The 16137-nt window shown below is 34.3% G+C and overlaps 1 protein-coding gene across 31 annotated transcripts in view; it reads right to left on the bottom strand.

The window, feature by feature from the left end:
* The window catches only part of ZBTB20 (zinc finger and BTB domain containing 20), a 775686-nt gene that overhangs the window by 537073 nt on the left and 222476 nt on the right, over window positions 1–16137 (bottom strand). The gene's annotated exons all lie outside the window — the stretch shown is intronic.

Below are 16137 nucleotides of genomic sequence, written 5' to 3'. Positions count from 1 at the left end.
ATATAAAAATAGGTAAATGAATGGTATCAAGATAGTTCCTGGCACCCTAGGATAGCACTGCTTTAAAAAACAAAAACAAAAACCAAAGGTCAGAGCATATGAGACAATTATCACAACTAGGCAACACAGATAATCTAATCACTTTCTTTGAAATGCAACATAAATCAACATTTCTTTTAAGTGTAAAAACCTTGGCTTTTATCTTCGATATAGAACCATGGTTGCCTTTGATACTTTATGTGACTCCATTCTATACAACTGTTTATAAATCTGAGATAAAATTGGCTCCATATAAGCTCGTTCAATATTTTGAAAATTAATCATATCTTTGATACACTTTCTCTATAACCATGAGTAAATCACAAAAAAAATATAAATAAAAAGCTTTCTACCAAAGAGAATAAAAGTACAGCAAACATTACATCTATATTAAACTGTATATATTAATTTTTGGTTTATTTTCTAATTGACAGTTGATATTTGCTGGAATATCAATATACTGTTCACTTTTCCTTAATAATCTCTCAACTTTAGATATCACTCAAAGACAATTTATGCTGAGTATAATTACTAATATGTAATTATGTACATTAATAATAATAGGTTAACTATATACATAACTAAAAAAATAAAACTTTATAAAAATAAAGTATGAAAAAATAATTTCCCAATAAGGATGGATTTAATCCCTTCTTTAATCCCTTCCTCTACTGATAAGAGATGCTTAATAAACAGCCCCAAATTAAGGAAGTGAATTCTAAAATCAAGACTTCTGTTCACAGAAGAGCAATGGAGCCAATCACAAGTTCAAAAGGGGAAAAATGCCATTTTTAGCCATGTTGAAAATATGATCAGGGATTTTTCACAATGAGTAGATTAAAGACAGGCGATGTGTGTTTACCTGTACTAAAATACTTCACAATCAGTAGGCTACATTAGCAATAGTTCACCTTTGTCAAGAATGTACTGTGTGTGCTTTTTTAAAGGGCTTTATATGTATGTAATTGTTTATACAGTGAAAGTCCTATTAAAGTGGGTCCTAGGATTTTCTCTGCTTTACAGGTGAAAACTGAGGCACAGAGAAGTTAAGCAACTGCGCTTGGTCTCACAGTAAATAAATAAAAAGGCTGAAATTTGAACTAAAGTGGTCTGGCTCCAGAGACTAATTATAATCACCATGTTCTGCTTTTCACAGTGATGATCATTCCTTCTGAAGCTGTGTTCAATTTAAAGCTATGTGCACCCTAAGGCTTAAAATGTTAGCGCGAAAGCAATTTTAAATTATCTAGTGTGTGGCTCTAGAACTCCAAGTAGGGGGAGGAACTTTGAGAAGATTGTGAAGTCTTGATATTTTTGTGGTTAGATACATTTTTCTGGGAAAAGAATATGAACCACGAATCTATTCCAAATCTCTCAGTTGAAAAATTTTAAAAATAAAAACAGAGATTAATATGAATGTTACATATGATAAGCAAAGAATGGAAGAAGTAAATCAAGAAACCAGGGCACTTTTCTTCATCCTCTTGGGCCTAACTCTCTCAGGCAGTTGGCCTTTGAAGCAAAAGACAATTGGGTAAAGGTAAGAAACTATCTGCATCTCTACAAAGCTCCCCATACTCAGTAAAGCAGAGACAGGATTTCCACAGGCATGAAAAGAACAGAAATGGTAGTGTAGTCAATTCCTGACTACTCAGTGATAATGGGAAAGAGTTAGGGACACATTTTTGGACATAAGAAAAAAAAATTTTTCTCTGTGACTTAGAATGATCAACTTATTTAGCAACACACACACACACACACTACTTATTTAGTGGTAGCTCTGAAATTTCTGAAATTTCTTTGTTTCTCTTGGATCCCTTAAAATATATTAACCTAGAAATTACCCAAAGTGTCCACTTTTTTCAGATTTATATGTAAAGTGTTCATTATAATTATTTTAATTTCCTCTATTTCTATGGTTGCTTCCTCATTTGTATTTATAATTTTGTGTATTTGTGGATTTTTTCATTTAGTAATTAAAACATTTATTATTTTGCTATTCTCTTTTGAAAAATCCAATTCTTTTAACTATTACTGTCTCATTTCTAATACACTAATTTTTTATTTTATCAATTTTTCTTTGTGCTTTGTGATTTTTTAAAACCAATTTCCTGAAAAGAATGCTGAGATGTTTATAATTTTTCCCTATCATATTAGTATTCAAAGCTATGAATTTTCTTCTGCTAAAAGATAAACTGAGATATACTTTAAAAAATAAAGAATTTGTTTGGGCAAAAAATTATTCATAACAGGCAGGATCCAAACTTGCTGTTAGAAAGGAGGGAGAGGAGCTATACAAAATGAAAGTTTTTTCCAGGTAGAAGGAAGCAGAACAAGGAAGGTATATAGGCAAAAAAGGTAGGTTGGTTATTGCATTCCTCTAGGGAACCGCAGATTAGCTAACGAGTGCTACTCAGGTGATTCCTGATCGACTGGTTTAAGATTCCATTTCTGGGAGAGCTAAAACTGTAATTAAGTCTCATTTTGGTTACATAGAGCTTAGCATAAGTGACTCCATTTTGAGCCTGTTGTCTTATTTTTAACACCTCAACATTATTCTGTCTATATCCATATATGCTTATTTTCTGTAAATTCTGCAACCTTGTAAATTCAAAAGCAGATCTTAGAAGTTTAAATTTTACACAGAGATAATGATTTCAACTTTTTCTTTCTAATATTAATCTCCACTTCATTACATTATGACAGAATACGGCTTGAATTTTCTCAAACTGTTGAGCATTTTTTTTCTTCTTTGATCTACTAACAAGGCTAATTGTAGTAGTGAACTTTCTACTAATAAACCATATTTTTAATAGATTTGTTTAGTCTTACACTACTTTTTTTGAGTAGAACTGGGGTACAGGCCAGAAGTGTGGGGTATGTGTGTGAGAAGATTCAGCAGAGATAGAGTGGGGAGTAGAAAAGGGGGGATCTACTGAAATACACTGCTAAGGAGAGCAGCAGAGGTTTGCTGTACCATATGTGGCTCCCTGGCTGGAGACTGAACTCAGGCCACAGCAGTAATAGTGCTGAGACTTAGACCATCAGGGAGGCCCTGTTATTTTAAAACTGCTCCCCTTTTTCACTAATGATTTGCTTTGTTTGTTATTGTGGGTTTTCCTCCTGATAGGTTGGAAGTCGTAGTATAGATTATTAAGTCTTCCCCTGCAGTGCTTTTCAAACCTAGGGGATTTGTTAAAAATATACACTCATGTCTCAACCCTCCCCACCAAAAGATTAAGTCAGTCTGGGTTGAGGAACAGGGTATGTATTTTTTTTAAAGGCCTTTGTAACAGGCATTCTAGTGGTCTAAAGACTACAGTTTGAATACTCTATTCGAATGGTTAACTTCATGCATTTAATAAGGGAATCAAAGTCCTATTTTTATTTGTAGTGAAGTAAAGGTCTAGATTGTTAAGCTCTGTGGAGAAATAAAATTTGGCAAATCCTTTAACCTATCCAAGTCTTAGTTCTCCCACCTATAAAATGGTTAGTAATTCTTATCTTGTCAATCAATTTTCTGTGAGTGGCAAATGAAATACATATATCAAAATGCTTTGAAAGCCAATAAGCAACCAGAAAAGCATAGGTCTTAATAGTGAAAGAAGATACAGATTAAAAATAAGATATGATACTCTCAAAGATAATACAGGTATTCAGGCCTGCTTATCCTATATCATATGATATATGGGATTTTTTTTTTTTTTTGGTGATTGTTTTTTCTAATTGTTCAGCTAAGCTCTGCCATTTTACATCTCATCACTTTCAAAAAGTCTGTCTCTAGTAACATTTTCTTCTTCCGCTTCTTCTTCCTCCAGTCATTTATATAGTTCTTGTTTGTGATTTTTATTGCTTAAATTTTATGTGAAAGTCAGTATGAAATAATGAAGAGAAAGAAGCTTTGGAGTAAGACAGCTCTGGCCTAAATCCTAACCTTCTGTCCCTGTGTTCTTCATTTAACATTCTTGAATGTTTCTTCTTTGGTGAAATACTATGATTAAAAAAAAAGTGATCATATCCACATAAGGTGTGGGGTACATAACATGGGTTTAATAAACAAATTTTAAAATCTGAGATACTCTAAAGGCCTATTTATATGTAAGGCTATTGGATCTTACCAAATCTCATTTACCCTCTTAAAAATATATTTTGCCTATTAATATGTTCTTTGAGGTTTTATGACACCAACAACTGACATATTGCTGAGCTTTGATGGATAGCTTTTCTATTCAAAAACAATTTTATTTTTTTTCTAAATTTCACCATCTACTTCTTCATAAAATCTACTTTTTTGCTATTATCCTTGACTAATTGCTGTTTCAATTAACCTCTTCTGTCTTAATTAGCCTCTTTTTTTCTCTTATGTAAAAAACATCCTAAGAAATGTTCCAAACAGAGACCATGTCGTCTATATTCATAACACACTGAATATTCCATGAAAACTATATCATTATTAAGTAATGATTATACACATGTATGGATGTTATGGATTCCAGAGAATGTATTCACTATACCTGAGCTCATTCCTAGAAGATCACAGATTGTTATTATATGGCATTTACATAATCCTTTGTCATTTTGCAAACATTTCATAATCATTTAATGGAAGTCTTCAAAACACTAATATAGATTGATCTTGTTATTACTGTTGGCAAGAAGAGGAAACAAAGATGGAATGATGAAAACTTGTCAAATATCACATCCCATGCACTAGGAAAAACAGGATTAGCACTCGGTCTCTTATTCTCTGATCTGCTGATATCCCGTTGAGCTAGAGTTATTTAGCATCATAGAAGGAAACAGATCTCTTCATTTCTAAGTATTATTATTTGGGAAAGGTCTGTTAAGTATTAAAAAGGTGGTTCTCTTTATTTCAAAATAAATAAAAAGCAAATCCCAGTGATTCCTGGGACTTGAGGGTGGTGTAGAGGAGAGGAAAATGCAGGCTAGGGCCAGAGAGCAGGAAGGAGATAAAGGAGAGAAAATCGGTGGTGGGTGAATCCTCATCCATCATTACATGGGAGAAGTATTTAAAAAGCAAGGCCACTGTCTTCCTTCATCTGAGGCTTCCTCCAAAACTCTGTAGGAGAGGAAGGCAAACTGCTGAGTCTTCATTTGGGGAGCAGCAGGACAAGGCAGTATCTCCGTAGCCAAATGAACCCCTTCCTGACAGCTGTGGGGATATGTGTTTGTGCCACTAGGCTCCTTAGAAAATTATTCCTAAAATCACTAATGTTTAGTCAGTTGAAAAAAAAATCAGCTTCAAAGGGAAAACAATGTCGATGGAGAGAGTAAATAACATACCAAACTTTATGTGATATTAGAATTTTTGTGGGGAGGCTTAGGGTAAAAAGTGGAAAATATCTTGAAGTTGGGATTTAGGAATACTGAGTTTAGTTTCAGCAGTCTCACTGTTTAGCTGTGTGACCTTAGATAAATGGCTTAACCTCTCTGGACCTCTGATCCTTCAGATTTATAATAAGGTGGTTTGTTACTAAGTGATCTGTAAGAGCCCTTCTAGAGATAAAAATCCCCCAATTTATGAGAATAATAATTAATGTTTGATGGTGTTTTACCACCTACAAATGGTTTCCACATACATTATCTAATTTGATCCCCATGCCAGTTCTGAGATCGTTATTATGATTATGCCCATTTTTAGAGGAGAGATTAAGAAACCACAAAATGGCAGAGTTGGCATTGAACAGATGTTCCCAAGAGGAAAATACCCCTTCAGTAAAAGAAGCAGCTGATGCTAACAAGGATAAGTAAGAGCTGATAATTTAGACTATGAGCTCTTATTTAGGGGTACAGCAGAATTTCTGGATGCTGCAATGGGGTAATGATAATCCACCATGTGGAATGTTATCTGATGATGTATTTATCAAAAAAAACTAATAAAAAGAAAATTAAAAAAAGATACAATAATTGTTGCTGCACTACACCCTAATGAATTATTGTGTTCAAGGTTCCTACAAAAAAAAAGTAATATTATACTCGGCTTATGTTTTAATTGATTTATTAATATTTTATCACAGGAATGTAATTTAAGCTCCTCATGATTTAGATCTCATAAACCTTTAGCATTTTGCAAATTCAAATTCCAATTTAAAGCCAGGGCGAGCAATTAACTTTTCTATCATCTTGTCAGGGGAGAAGGTTCGTGTTTAATTTGAGACAAAGTGACAGAAATATATATACACTGTATGTATTACTCCAATTTAATTTATGAGTCAGCACCATCCACCTTCAAAATGTAGATTTAATAGAAGGGGAGGAAGAAAAGGCCGTGCTGTCATGATAGGGCTGTGATATCTGCCCTGAATTTCTTATATATATAAAAAAAATCCCTGGTTGTTGAAATACCAGGCTAGATTGATTACAGTCCTATTTCCAATTCCTTTGTTTTATATTCCGTTTACTAATTCTTTGCTAATATAAAACACGATCTCATGGTTATCACAGGGAGTTCTTCCTACTCCCCCCACACTCAGTTTTACATAGAGTTGCCCTTCCAGGTTTATCCTAAATCTAGACAAATGGGATATATTATGGAAAGATTGCCTACTGATCATTTCTTCGTCCCCTATCTCATTTTCCATAGCCATCTTCTAAGTGTTCTCCACCTAAAACAAACAAGCAAAGGAAAAACCTCCCACAAGTTAACATTTTAATTTATAGAATATACATGGCAAGTTAAAACGGTGGTAGTGACCACCTTTTTTAAGACCACCTGGTCGTTTACAAAATATTTAAGGATAGGAGCAGAAAAAATTAACTCAAACCACAGAAGGTATTCAGATGAAGTGAAGGGAAGTAGTTTCCTTTGGTGGTTTTTAAACACTGGAACAGGGCAGCAGAGGAGGTTAAGGAATCTTCCCAGCTCTGTTATCCAATAATTCACCAAAGATGCACAATGGTCTATGCTGATGAGATGAGTTACATGACATCTCCTCCCTGGTTCAATCAAAGGGAAGCAATTTACATCTCAAACCAGTTCTCTCATCAGTGGGACATAAAAACTGCAGAACAGAGACACAGCAAATGTGCTTATTTATACAGCATCAACTCAGTTGCCACTATTCTTTATTATTTTCCTTCACTCCCTCCTCCCCTGTATGGTGGCCATTTTGAATAGGATGCTTTAAATTCTAAAGTGAGAAAAACACAGAACTAAGAACAATTCAGAATCAAAATTAACTAAAGATTTCTCCTGCTTCTGACACTGGCCCTTGTTCTGCCAGCCAATCCTTTGTCCCATTTAAAAACAAAATTGAATTCCCTTTGCCGACCACCAGAAGAGAATTAGAAGACTGTTAATGGAAAACTCTGGAAGGTAGCCTGACAAACGTTTATTCACTTTTCAGGCATACAATGCTGTGCTACACAAGTGAATGCAGTGCATTTGTCAAAGAAAGGGTACGTTGAATGAATGTGAGGTCTTCATTCATAAAACAAGCTTATTTTACTAATAGTCTCTATTAATCTCAGTTTAATTATGTCAGATGATTTGCACTAGCACACGACAGTGAAAATTGCCAAAAATGCATTTACTGCACCTGCTTAAATGCAGTCATATTCCTAAAAACTATTGCAGGGAAGGGGGAAAAGCCCCCACAGACTTGGCTTTTCGGCAGAATATGGGATTATGGCAGAGGGGTTTAAATACATGAGGTAAAAATGGTAATCATATTCATCAAGTACACAAAGAAGTAAAAACAAGAAGCTCTAGATAATTCTTTTTAGTGGACTCACTAAAATAACAATAAGAGCTTGATGAAGAGAACATGATTGTCGAAAGCTTGTCCATTTTACATTTTCTCTTTACATGGTGCAATAAAAAGGGAGCACCTGCAGTTTCTACTTGTGTTTTTTTCTTCTTCTTCTTCTGAAGTTAAAAGAAATCATGGGACATCGTATTTGCTTTAAGAACTACTAGTCTAATCTCCAACACAATCCCTACATTTGAGTCCTCCAGGAATACCTGTGCAGTGCACAGTCTGCGACCCACACTTGTAGTCTTGCTTCACACCCTGTTTCTCTATTCAAACTCATTAGCAGGTCATCCCTTTGGACATTCAGCTAAAGCAGACTTCTATGTCATGAACTTTGATAGTCAGATTACACCAAAATATTTTATTATTTCCATTACTGGTCACATCTGCTTTACTAACAGATACCACCTTGCTGTAGTATCACTGTCCTGATGTTCTAATACAGACCTAAAAAAATACTATTAGCAACACATCATGGGTATTTGAAGGGCACAAGAAAGCCATAAACTTAATTACATTGGAGGGCTGGTATGATCTCACATGATATTTGAGCTATCATTATTAAAAATAGAAATCATACTTCTGTATTGCTTCTTACAGTAACTCTATCAATTTTAAATTTTAAAGATTATATAAAGAGACAAAACAGTATTTTTTAAAAAATAGAAAATGACCAAAGAATTTGATATAAGCATTTTCTATGCCCTGAGAAGTAATGCCCCTCCCTCCATCCTTCCTTGTTTTATTCATTCTTCTCCTCTCTCATTCTCTCTCTCTCTCTCTCTCTCTCTCTCTCTCTCTCTCTCTCTCTCTCTCTCTCTCTCTCATTTGGGAGAACAGGAGGTAAACTTTAAGAATAAAATGATTTCATAATCTATGTGACTTTTTTACTTAAAGTTCTGACTTAGGGGAAAATTTTGGATGACTTCTCATGGCAATCTTTTATTTTTTTCCACTTGGAAGCTACAAAAAACCCCTCAGGGATAAAGCTATTGCTAAAAATTCCAATCGTGGTGTCCAATACTTCACAACTAAAGCAAAGGTTCAAACTGCACTTTACAGCTACAATGTCACTAACAGACATGCCCCTCCAGCTGTTCTACATATTGATATTCAAATCTCAGGCTCTAAAGATTCTATGACAGATAAAACAGGTAAGGGACTCACTCTCTATCATTCTAATACCAAAGAAGATATTGGACAACTATCTGTTTCTACAAGTGTGTGTCACTATAAATACTCACTATACAAAATTCTGAATTATGACAAAATTAGAATTAACAAAACTAGAAAACTAACTAACAAAACTAACAAAATTAGAACTGAGTGTTTTCACAAAATGATTTTCCACAGGTCTTGATAGTAACTGCATGGTAAAGCTAAGCCTGTCAAAATTATGGTTTGGATTTTTTATCTTCATAAAACTTTTAAAGGAAGATTGCCATAATATTAGAAATGTCAGTATTTTCAGAACAATCAGAGATTTCCATAGGTAGAATAACATTGCAGATTTCAACTCTGCAAAAAGTCACATTTCAGACTCATGCATCTAACAAGATCAATTAAACCAATGGACAGGAGGTGCCTAGAGGTGACATTGAGGCACATGTTCTGGAAGTGAAGGGAGGCAGAAAATAAAGTCATACCTACAGCTCTGCGCTTTCATCTTTCTTCTTGCTCTCACTGTTATGCAGCAATCCTCACTGGTGTGCTCTATCTGGCATGCCAGGATCTTAAAGATTGTAAAGTTCATAGTGTTCCCTCTTTCCTGGGACACCTCAAGCTGAGCTCTTCCTCAGAGTCTGGTGACTTCTCTTTACCTATACCTAGAAAGTTCTTCTTTGGAGTCTGTTCACAATCTTTGTTTTATTCTGGTCTCTACCCAAATATTACCTTTTCAGAAGATTTACACTATTTGTCTAAAATAGTTCGCTACCTCCCCTCTTCCCCACTTCACTTTGTTTCCTTCATAGTAATTATTCTCTCTTGAAATTTTATATTAATTGGCTTATTTTCTGTCTTGCCTACAGAAACATAAGTATTGTGAGCCAAAGACACTGTCTTATTCCCCATGGTATCACTATTGCCCAGCAGTGTATTGTATAGTCCTTTGAGGAAGAATACGTAGTAGGTGTTCACCACCCATTTGAAAATAAAAAAAAAAAATAGGCTAAGATAGTCACCTTTAAATTTTACAATTTAAGCTCACTTTTTCTTCTGCTAATAAGAAAAGGAATCACATGCAATGAGCCTCACACTCTATAGAGTTTATGATGTCAACATGGAAGAATCACTACTCTAGGGAGAGTGAGTTCAGTCCTAGTTTGAAAGCACAGATTTCTGTGTCTGTTTTCATGAGACCACTGAATGGATGGAGTTAACTAGAGTTGGATACACACAAACACACAGACATACACACGCATACTTGAACAAACAAATATTCTCCCCCAACTCTTGGTGTTGGAGTATAATGCTACTTTACTCCAGGCCAACAACAACTAAAGAAAAGAGACATAAATCTGAAGACCTTTGGAAGTCATTTCACCAAAGCTGCCACCCCACCTGTCACTTATGTAAAAAGAATCAATCACCCATCTGTCCAGACTAGTGAATCATAAGGTCATAAATGCCATTTACTTACAACAAACTACAAATTCCTTAGAAGTGTTTTATATTACAAAATAATGAAACAACAGGGTCTCTATTTGTTTTTCCTTTAGCTACCCACTAAACATATTCATTTTGCAATTTAAGTTTTAAAATATAAAATCAATTAACAGGTATTTTTTTGATAAAGAAGAAAGTATCATGATTTTAGTGGCAATAATATTTCTGGACATTTCTTTCAGCAATTTTAAACTCAGATTTCTAAGAACTATGCAAACATTAATTTACTAAGTTCTACTGTATTCTCCACTTGAATTAGAATATTATCATATCTTCATTATTTTCAGGTGAGAATCACATAGGTGAACCTATAACTTGCCAAGACCATACAAAAAAGAAATCATATATAAAATGAGGGAAAGATCATTTCTCTTTGAGTGTGTCCAGGGAATAAAAATGAAATAAGAATGTACCTAAAATAGCACTGGGTTTTTCTTACCTAGAGCTTGCATTCAAATTTGTCTTGGGAAGTGAACTGAACTAGTAGCTCAGTTCAGAGGCTAAAGAGTTCTGAATAAACACTACAGAAAATGGTAGGGTCAATCATTAAGAAGAGTAGTTAGCAACTACTGAGCATGCATTATGTGTCAGGCACTGTTCTAAGAGCTATTGGGAACTGGGACTTTGTCTCTTATTCACCATTATAACCCCAGAGCCTAGAACTTCATCTGGACTAGAGTCAATGTTGAATCATAATGTGTTGTAATAAATGTATGAATGAGAGAAGCATCCTGGTTCCAAATGATTAAGCTATCTGCATTTTCAAATACAACTTGCTTATAAATTGGGAATAACCTACATAAAAGCTTGCTTTGGGAAGTAGAGGAGAAAGAGAGAGATTTGATTTGACCTATGTATAATTAAATTAAGGTAACAGTGAATCTCTTAACAACAGGATTGATTTTTTAATAAATACTTATTGAACACACACTATGTGAGGGTATTGTAAGAGGTTTAGGAGTAAAGGCAAAGTCCTTGTAGTTGTGGAGATTAAATTATTGTTTATGTCTCTGAGAAGAACATGTATTTGTACATAATGCAATTACGAGGCAAGAATTTTCCATAAACCAATGATTTTTTGTTTGTTTTTACCATTTTACCATCCTAATTTGCTAGTGCTTCAGCATTTCACCTCTCTGAGTATCCATAAAGAAACCAGAGTAAAATGTAGGTGTTCTAATTAATTGCAGCTATCTGAAATTTCCTAAACAATCTAGTATAAATAATTAATTTAGACATCAGGGCGAGGTCAGAACATTCTGAGTTATCTATTTTAGCCATCCATATCGTCAATTCTTAGCACATCTATATGAACACGCTCTAGAGTTTCATTTACGCTATTCCAAATTGGAAGCTAACTCCAGCTCTTCATAGATAAGTTAAAAAATGATGCCATTTCAATATAAAGAAATACAGAAGTACACAAAGTATTAGAGGAAAAGGTCTCACAAATACCCTACTGCATATGTGCTAATCAGAAAAAATCACTGCTACAAAGGCTGACAGTCTTATCTGCGGTCATACTCTGGGCCTACAACATATGGTACCTCCTTCTACTATGCAAATTCTCTCAAAAACTAACTGACCAAAGTAGATAATGTTGAGTAGCACAGAACTGAATTCATTTCACTCTAACAAACCACTTGAGATGTTTTTCTGTAACAATCTCACTTCTTTTGGCTTCACTTTTAGGATGCAAAATCAAGCATTTCCAAATATTTCTGCTTGTAAACTGATTCTTCTGGAGTGCTATGGAAGCTTCACTCTATAAGAAAACTGAAGAGGCCAAGGTAACCTAACTGACGTTTAACCATTGCTAGCATCCCACTGATGGTTTATTCCTCCTCTAAACATTAAACTGAAATATACCTTTTAGTTGGGAGTTCAGCAACACTGGGAAAACATTCTAAATGCTTGTTGGCAAAGAAAGAAATGAAAAGTATGATATTGATGTATTTGATTTTCATTACATTGAGATTAAGAACTAGATACAGCTGACAGATCTGCCGTAGCCTTCTAGTTCTATGCATTGTAAACTGAAATTTGATATCTAAAAATCACTATTATATTCAGAATTATTTCACATTCTTTTTCTGTTTACACATGCTCATGTTCATGACACCATGGCCCCAGGCATTCCCCTACCAATCTCCTTGGACTTGTCCATTGACATTGTCTCTATCAAATTTAATCCAATAAAATAAATGGAGTTAAATAAAACAGTCTGCTCCAACCTCAGGATTTCTCATCCCTTATTGTTTTGTACTTCTTATCCTTTCTTATTTATTTAGTTGAAGTAAAAAAGATTTCAGGACTCGATTACATTTTTCTTGTTGGTCTCATGTTTCTTAAGTTCTTTTTTTTTGAGTGATGTTATTTATATCAATTGTCAAAAAAAAAAAGAAATAATCCTTATTATTTTATGAAAATAAAAAGGGAATAATAAAATAGCCACTATCATATAGCAGAGACAGCAATTCTATCTGATGTTTACCATACAATTTTCATCTGATTTCAATAGTTTTCACACAATAATATCCACAATTATTGCCTACTTTAAGAAGATTCCAAATTGCAGGGGCAGATCGATGGTATGCAAATTGGGGAGAAACTTGGTAAGGAAAAAATATTTCTAGGTATGCATTCAGGAATTAAATTTTAAAAAAAGATTTAAGGAGTATAAAAAAGTTTTGAGAATGATATACAATGGGTTTTGGATTTCTCCCACTACTTTCAGTAAGAGGGTAACCCTACATTTCTCCCTTCCATTTCCCCACTCCCTTCAACCTGAATTTTATATTTCCCTTTCCAGGCTGTCCCTAATATTAATTTTAATCCTGCTTCCTATGTAAATAAATATTTTGGAGGGGGAAGTGTAAGATATACAAAGCGATTTTCCATAAGTTCTCTTTCTATAAGCAACAGCCAGATGACAACCACCCTCTCATTAATCTCTTGGGGAAAAAAAAAAAAAAAAAACACAACGGTAAGTTTCTTATGCCCTTTATTGCCATTTATTATAAACCATGTTGAAAGACCCCACACACAGCAAATTGAAGCATATGGCACTTAATCCATCACACAGAAGGATCAAGGATTGAGTCAACACTTTTAGGGCTTTAACCCCCCAACTATGCATTTCCATGATGCCCATTCCCATGGTGTTTAGACCTTCAAACAAACACATTTGTCTAAAAACAAATACATATGTAGAAAAATAGTTCTCAAGGGTTCTTGCCTTTTCAAGTGACTTCGGTTGACAAATGAGGAGTCAGATGCAACATGGTGAAATTCTGAGTCTTTTTGTCTTATATACTGGAAAAGGAAATTTTTGCACCCAGGTAATGGATTAAATGCATAAGAGATTCACAAAAGGAGGTTGTAATGGACTCCTATTTTGTTTTCTGCCACCTCCTATCCATTGGTTTCAACTTCATTTTGAGAATACAATTATTTTGAATCAAAACTAATTTCATTCTCTCAAAAAAAAAGATTCCTATGAAATTAATTTCAAAACAAGTCTATATGTAATATAAGACCATGTTAATGTTCTTTCAGTACTTCTCAAGAACCAACTGTTATAATTTGAGAACAAGTAAATAAATCTCTTCTCTACAATCCTCCTGCGCCTTAAATTCTATCACTTAAAATTCAAAGTTAATGTTCCTAGAAATCATTCCAGTAGATTTTATTCTGAAAAGGGTATTGCTTTATTCCTATTTTAGAGGTGAGAAAACTAAGGTATAGAAAAGTTTAAAAAACTTGCCTAAAGCCTTTTGGTAAAGGCTTTAGAGAGAGAGAGGTTTGAACCCATGTGTTCAAAACACCAGAGCCCTTAGTCTTTAATTTACACCGCTTCCCAGTAAAATTAAGATTAGAAAAGAGGAATGATTAAACACATGACTTTGGAAATAGCATAAATGCAAATCCTAATTTTATCACTTAGGAGCTCTGTGAGTAAGGATATCAACCTTTATGACACTAATGTCTTGAAATATGTGAAATGTAGGTAGCCTTCATTGAGTACTAAGCTATGTTCCAGCCACCAAATTTAAGTGTTTGTTTATTACTTTACTTAATTCTCAAAAAACTCAACAAGGTATATACTGTCATCCCAATTTAGAGATTAGGAAACTGGGGTTAAGTAACTTGTCTCCTGTTATATATGGTGGGAATAGAATGTGAATAAGGGCAATTTCACTTCAGAAACTGTATACGTAATCATTAAATTTAGTGATAATAACCAGTAGTGTCTACTTCAGGGGAATTTTATTTATTTTTTTGGTAAGTTTTTTGCTTTTTATTTTTTTAATTTTATTTTTATATTCCCCATACTATTGCAACCCTTCAGGGAGATTTTAACTGTGTTTTGATCAGGATGAAACCAGGTAAAGCTCATGTGACAGCTAATTTTATGTGTTAACTTGATTGGACACAGGGTGCCCAGATATGCAGTCAAACTTTATTCTAGGTTTGTATGTAAGTGTGTTTCTAGACATGATTAAGATTTTAATTTGTAGACTGAGTAAACTAGATTTCCCTCCTTAATGTGATGAGCCCCATCCATCTACTCAGTTAAAGGCCAGAACAGAATAACAAAGGCCAACTCTTCTGGGAATAAGAGGGAATTCTTTCTGACAGTGAATTGGGATATCAATCTTTCCTTTCTTTGACTTGATCTGAAACACCGGTTCTTTCTGAGTCTTGAGCTCACCAACCTTTGGACTGGAACTACACCGTTGGGTTTCCAGTTTCTCACACCTTACACCTGGATGGAATTATACCATTAGCTCACCTGACTCTCCAACTTGCTAACTGCAGATTTTGTGACTTGACAGCTTCCATAATAGTATGATTCAATTGCTTATTATCTATCTGTTTGTCTATCTATCTCCTACTGGTTCTGCTTCTGCTTCATTGGAAAACCCTGACCAATACAGCATGTAAAATGAATGGTGTCTTATATAGAGAAATAATCAATAAATACTTCTTAAATTGTTTTCCCAAGAAATGTCAACAGAAAGAAATTACAGGATAGCAAATTCACTTTCAATAATGATAGCAAAGACAGATCCAGAGAAGGGTGAACAGTCCGTAGGAAGTGAGCTTTAAAAAAAAAGAGGCAGTGAATTTTTAAGCAGAAACTGCAACTAGGGTAGATTATTTATGTAAAAGGAAAGACAGCAGAAAAACTAATTTGACTGGACATCAATAATAAAAACTCTCATTGACCTAAGAAGGGGATTTTAGCTCTTCACCATGACGGCAATTTCAGTAGAAATACAGATGTGATATTCTCCTTTGAAAGGTAAGAGGTTATAGGGAAACTAAAAGAATTAACAGAAAAGGTCATGTTTGCTTAATATCTGATTTATTGTGCACTAATCTAACCAATCTAACTCTTACATATGCACTTTGCTCCCCACTATGAGGAACAAAAATATTTCTCTGTGGAACAGATTAGTTCCCAGTATTTTTAGCTAAAAACACCCTGGAGATGAAAAATTTAAGTTTCCTAATACAGGTGATTTACACCGATATCCTTGAAACACTGATTTGATTACCCCACACCCACAATGCTTATCACCCATGACCAACCCTCTCTGACAAATTTCCTCTGAATAACATTATTCAGTTAGGATTAGAGTCGGTATGA

The sequence above is a fragment of the Talpa occidentalis genome, unplaced genomic scaffold (genome assembly GCF_014898055.3).
Source record: "Talpa occidentalis isolate TD23 unplaced genomic scaffold, MPIMG_talOcc4v2.1 talOcc4.4, whole genome shotgun sequence".
Classification (NCBI taxonomy): domain Eukaryota; kingdom Metazoa; phylum Chordata; class Mammalia; order Eulipotyphla; family Talpidae; genus Talpa; species Talpa occidentalis.
Note: the sequence above shows the minus strand (reverse complement) of the source record. Positions and strands in the feature narration are given on the sequence as shown.